Genomic DNA, 6,096 nt, shown 5'->3' with positions numbered 1-6,096 from the left:
TTTCTCTGATTGAACCAGACAAGAGAGGGGAGGGATTGGAGGAGAAAGATGGGATAGGCAGGCCCGGGAAAGGTCACCTACCTGCCGGCTCCAGGCCAGTCCTGAAAGCGCCAGGGGTTCTGGCCCAGTGCAGCCCGCAGGTCCCAGCAGCCCATGCACTCCAGACTCTGACCACAAGGCCAGTCTGGAGTGATGTGTGTGGGCAGAGTGAAGGGGCACAGACAAGAGATCAGAGGAAGCTGAGGCTTGGAAGCCACAGGGCCCCGTGGAAGGAGGGCATCCCCCCATCCTCCTCGTTCTTTGTCCTCACTATTTAAAGTCCAAGGTCAAGCTGGGCACGAGATAGCTAACCAACCCTCTGAGTAAAGGTGAGTCTCCCAAGCCTTCCAAGAAATATGTGAGTTCAGAAGCAAGCGGGCAGGTGGGAGTGTGGGGAAAGCTGAGGCATGGGGCTTCCAGGCAGAGGAGAAGCTGCTCCCCTGCTAGGGCCACAGGCCCCACCACCCTCCTCTGTGCCCCTGAGGAATCCCCGTGACTGGCAGGTCCCCCAGCTACTAGCTCCGCCCCTGCCATAGCAACCTTCAGGAGGCCCCCTTGACTCAGACTTTGCATTGCACTCCAGTAACAACGGGTCGGACCCACACGGGGTGGCACAGAAAAGAGGCAAGAATGTGAGATTAATAGAGTGGTAGCAAGTGAATAGAAAATCCCAAGCAGCAGTTTCACATGACCAGAAGAAGGAAACTTGAAATAGCTGCATATGCTAAGGGCCAATAAGTCCCTGAAAAATAGGGCCGAGGACCATCCTGGTACTCTCGACCAACCAGACACAACGCTTTTACGTATTTGATATAAGTTTCTTTCGGATCTCATTATGCGATCAGTAACATCTGAGAAACCACACACCCGCCAGTGCCAAGGCGGCTCAGGAACACCTGGATTTGGGTATAGAGGTGGCTCTGGTCTTGAGGAATCTTTACCTTTCCTGGAATCTTCATAAGATATATCCCTCTTTAGTTAAAGAAGCCCATAAAGGAGTCAGTCCCAAACCTCATAGGGCATGAGACACTCTCTTGAGGGACCCCATTTCCCCTTCTTGGTGAGTCCTTTTGCTCTGCAAGGAAATCTCCCTACATTCACTTGGCTTTCTGACTTTTTTTGTCTACCAAAATTCCTTCTGGCTAAAGGTCCAAGGCCTGGAGGAGGCCAGGTGCAGTGGCTCACTCCTGTAATCCCAGCACTTTGGGAGGTTGAGGCAGGCAGATCACCTGAAGTTGAGAGGTTGAGACCAGCCTGGCCAACATGGAGAAACCCTGTCTGAAGACTAAAATAGAATATTAATGGCACAGTGGCATGCATGTAATCTCAGCTACTCAGGAGGCTGAGGCAGGGAGAATGGCTGAACCGGGAGGTGGGGTTGCAGTGAGCCGAGATTGCGCCATTGTGCTCCCAGCCTGGGCAGAAAAAGAGGTGGAAACTCTGTCTCACAAAAAAGAGAAAGCCTGGACACTGGCCGAGGTTGATGTCCCACCGGTCTTTGAGGACCCTAGGCCACCGGTATCCAGTATCTGGAGGGGGTTAGGGACACTGAGGATTAGGTCTCCAGCAGGGCTGTCCAGTGTGCCTGCAGAGATAAGAAGGTTGGTCAGAGGCAGCCCAGGGCAGGGAGTGGGGTAAGGAGGCTGCAGCCAAAGCCCACTCACGTCTTCTAATTCCAAGTCTTCTGCTATTTCCTCCATGCTCATCCAGCACAGCCAGATCTGGTCACCCAAAGCAGTGACATCTCACAGTTACCAAGGCATGGGGCCAGAGAGAGATACAGAGTCAGGCATCACATGCCCCCTCCAGGCTCAGCCCTGAATACCAAGATCAGGACTCAGCTGCGCCAGCCTGGATTGCACAACTGGGCACCCTCTTCCCAGAGCTGGACCAGGCTGGGGCTTTTGAGGGCTACACACTCATCCGGGGCAGTGGCCCTCTAGGGGCAGAAGCTGCCCTGGTTCTTCCTGAAGGAACTCCTCTGACAGGCAGATCATATGGGCTCTTAGCCAGCAGCCAGGGTTGGGGCAGCACAGGGCCATCTTCATCCCATCCCAGGCAGCAGGCGGGTAAGAGACAAGGAGGGAGGGCTGGTGGCAGGCTCCTGCAGTGCAGCAGGCACTGTTCGGGCATCCACACGGCTCCATCCTGTGAGGGAAGGAATTTGAGCTATTGTGCATCTTATGGATGATGAGGGAAACTGGACGTAGGGAGTTTAAAATCCTTGCCCCCTGGGACTAAGCTAGTGAACGTCCTGTGAGCATCAGCAGCGATTGATTGAGTCACAGCCTCACCACTGCAGCCGGACCTGAACTTCCTCACAGCTCAGCAACACCCAGCAGTCACTGAATTTCCCCAGGCAAGTCCTCTACTCACTCACAATTAGCGGGAGCTCAGTAGAAGGCGCCCATCGTCCATTATTTTATTGACTATTTCTTGGCCATGGTCTCTGTGCTGAACTTTGTTCTACAGCAGTGACAAGAGCTGTCCTCGGGCAGTTTAGTGCAAAGGTTAGGGTGGGAGAGACTAAAGAGAGCAATAAAACACCTAGCAGGTCAGATAGTAAGTATTCAGGAAAAGGAGCGGACGGGGAAGTACACAAGAGGTGCAATTTTATTTTATATATTTAGAGACTGTTTCTTGCTCTTTTGCCCAGGCTGTAGTGCAGTGGAGCAATCATAGCTCACTACAGCCTCCAACTCCTGGACTCAAGCGATCCTCCCACCTCAACCTCCCCCGTAACTGGGACTACAGGCATATGCCATGGTACCCGGGTTCTCAGAGCTGCAATTTTAAATCGGGAGCCAGGGAAGACCTCCCTGTGCAGATGGCAGGTTATCAAGGCAGAAGGTGTAGAGAAGAACCTTCCAAAGGAAAAAGGCAAGTCCTGCTGTGCTCAGGAATGGCCATAAATACTATCATCCCCATCGTAGAGACGGGGACAGAGTCGCAAAATTGTCAGGGCGTTTCCTGGTTCCTCAACAGCTGGCTCCAAAGTCCTCTGGAGGATAAGCTTCCCTGCCTGGGGTGGTCGTTTCCTGGAGCGCGCGGGCGCGCAGGGCTCACAGGCCTCTTGGACCCCGTGTCCGGCTCGGGCTCAGGCTTGGCGTCAGCAAAGGGACCTGCGCGGCGCCCTGGGGCCGGGGAGGCCAGCTCCAGTGCAGCGCGGCGGGCAGAGGTCCTGGCGGAGGTCGGGGTGCAGCGGGAGCAGGAGGCGCGCCTAGGACGGGGGTGCCAGGCCCACTCCAACCGCGGCAGGGTACGGGGGCGTCAGGGCGGCTCCGGCCACGGGGCGGACCCCAAGCCCTCGCCCGCCTGCTGCTGCGCTGTCTCCTTCCTTACCCGAAGGGCGGCCACGGCGGACAGGAAGGTGTGCAGGACGAACATCATCTCCCTGGAGAGGAGAACCGCGGTGTCCCTGTGAGCCCTGCCGCGCCCAACCGCGGGTGCCCTCCAATCCCACCCCAGAGATCGCACAACAGGCAGGGCCCAGGCCTGGCACGGTGGCTCATTCCTGTAATCCCAACACATTGGGAGGCTGAAGCGGTCGGATCACTTGAGGTCAGGAGTTCGAGAACCAACATGGTGAAACCCCGTCTGTACTAAAAATACAAAAATTAGCCAGGCATAGTGGCACGTGCCTGTAATTCCAGCTACTGGAAAGCCTGAGGCAGGAGAATTGCTTGAAAGGTGGGGCAGGGGGCGTGGCGGAGGTTGCAGGGAGCCAAATCAGGCCATTGCACTCCTAGTGAGATGGGGAGGGTCTCTGTGCCAGGAGGAAGGCTTCCTGGAGGACGCGGACCCCGCGAGGCACAGGCCTGATGAGAGGGAGTGGGCAGGCCTATGACATAGGTGGGGCGTCCAGGGCGGGGACGGGGCCAGTCGCAGAGGAGGAGCATGAAGGGGAGCCGGTGCCCTGGGAATCTCGGAGGTGGAACTCCGGGGAGGAGCTGGCTGGGGCGGAGGTGATGATCCAGGATGCAGGCCAGCGTAGGGGTCTTGGTGGGCACGCTGGGAGGGAGAGAAGGGGGGACAGGTGGGTACCTGGTCTGGAGGTGGGGCCTGAAGTGGGCAGGTGCAGGGGGCGTGACTTCAGGCAGCAGCAGGGCCTGGGGCTAGGTTGAAGCCCCAAGTAAGGACCCCGCTCTGGGTTCCTTCCCCTGGGTGCCCGCTGTGCTGCCGTCTCACCCATATGTAATTCAGTGCAGCAGCCCCTGTAGGACACCTGGCAGATCGGGTCACAGTCCTGCTGGGCCCTCAGGCTCACTTGGGGGACTGGGTGCTCCCAGGGGGTCCTCCAACAGCTCAGTGCAGCATGCTGGGGGGTCAGGGCTAGCAACTGCCCTGGGGCCTCAGGCCTCCCTTCCTTCCCACAGCGGCCAAGATCGCAGGTCTCTACAATGACTCGGAGCCACCCCGGAAGACCATGGGCAGAGGGGTGCTGATGACCCTGCTGCAGCAGTCGGCCATGACCCTGCCCCTGTGGATGCGAGAGCCGGTGACAAGTGAGGGGCAGCAGCTGCGAGGGAGGGGCTGCGGTACTTGCCCAGGGGGCTGGGACTGACCTTTTGTTCTACTCACAGGCCCCCACACCCCTCTGTGGGGCCGTCCCACCTCCAGGGGACTCTGTGGCTGAACCTGGAACAGGTGGCTGCCCGAGGTGAGGCCCCGTGGATGGGGACGAGCAGTGGATCCTGGCCGAGGTGGTCAGTTACAGCCATGCCACCAACAAGGGAGTGACACCAGCCCCGGGGCTACTCTCTGGTCGCTGCACCTGCCTGGGCTGCTGCTCTGCTTCCCATCTGCTCAGCTGGAGAAAAGCTCCACAGAGGGTGATGTGGGCGGGGCCAGCTGTGCAGGGAGCACCAGGTCCTCGCCCTGCCCAGGTCCTCCACACTCCTTGACAGGGACTGCGCCCCTGGCTACACCCAGTGTTTTCCTCCTTTTGTCCACAGGTATGAGGTAGATGACATCGATGAAGAAGGCAGAGTGAGTGTCCAGGCCAGGACCAGGCACGGAGCCTGGGGGCAGCCTAACGGCTGGGAAGGAGCATCCCCACCCAGCCACAGGTTGACACAAGTCCCTCTACAGCCAGGAGACACACCCTGAGCTGACGCTGGATCATCCCGCTGCCCCAGTGGAAGGCCAACCCCGAGATGGACCCGGAGGCCTTATTTGGGCCAGGGCGGGTCATGGAACTTGGGCGAGGCAGGAGAGGTAGTCAAGGAGACAACCACCTTCTCAGGATGCTGCGACCTTGGTGACCGCATGGCCAACACAGTAAGCCTCAGCATTCGCCCGGTCACTGAGTTCAAGCAAAGCTATCCCCAGTAGGGACTTTCCCTTTTGAGAACATGTGCATTTTGATTTTACCTGTCCTCAAACTGACCCTTTGCTCATTTTAATAGTAAAAACCACACCCCTGGGTGGAGATTTAAAATGCTAATGAGACATGTGTCCTAGAAACAGGCATGTATAGCAAATGCCCATGTGCACCCAGAGGACCACCCAGATCATGCTTACTAGTGACGCCGCTTCCCACTCATTATGAAAAATTGTGTAAGATTCCCATAAGGGGAGTTTTCCTGTAGTAATCAACACTGTTCCACCCTGACGAGAAGCCCGTTCTGAACTCGCTCGAGGTGTATTGTCTATTATGCACTTAACTTGCAAAATACAGTTTTTCTTTTGCAAAACTTTACTCTGTGCTGCACTTCTTTTGCTGTACGTCTGTTGTTTAAATTATTTTATTTATTTATTTATTTATTTATTTATTTATTTATTTATTTATTATTATTTTAGATGGAGTCTCGCTCTGTGGCCTAGGCCGGAGTGCAGTGGTGCAATCTCGATTCACTGCAACCTCCTCCTCCTGGGTTCAAGCGATTCTCCTTCCTCAGCCTCCCGAGTAGCTGGGATTATAGGGTTCACCACCACACCTGGCTAATTTTGTATTTTTAGTAGAGACGGGGTTTCGTCATGTTGGCCAGGCTAGTCTCGAACTCCTTACTTCAGGTGATTCACCCACCTCAACTTCCCAAAGTGCTGGGATTACAG

The 6,096-nt window shown here is 56.3% G+C and overlaps 1 long non-coding RNA gene across 1 annotated transcript; it reads left to right on the top strand.

Moving 5' to 3' along the window:
- Nucleotides 1-4,713: 4,713 nt before the first annotated feature.
- LOC116268643 lies at nt 4,714-5,740 on the top strand. Its single transcript, XR_004181343.1, has 2 exons — nt 4,714-4,871; nt 4,995-5,740. It is a non-coding gene; the product is annotated as an uncharacterized LOC116268643 (long non-coding RNA).
- The last annotated feature ends 356 nt before the right edge of the window (nt 5,741-6,096 follow it).

This window comes from Papio anubis, unplaced genomic scaffold, assembly GCF_008728515.1.
Source record: "Papio anubis isolate 15944 unplaced genomic scaffold, Panubis1.0 scaffold1886, whole genome shotgun sequence".
NCBI lineage: Eukaryota > Metazoa > Chordata > Mammalia > Primates > Cercopithecidae > Papio > Papio anubis.
Note: the sequence above shows the minus strand (reverse complement) of the source record. Positions and strands in the feature narration are given on the sequence as shown.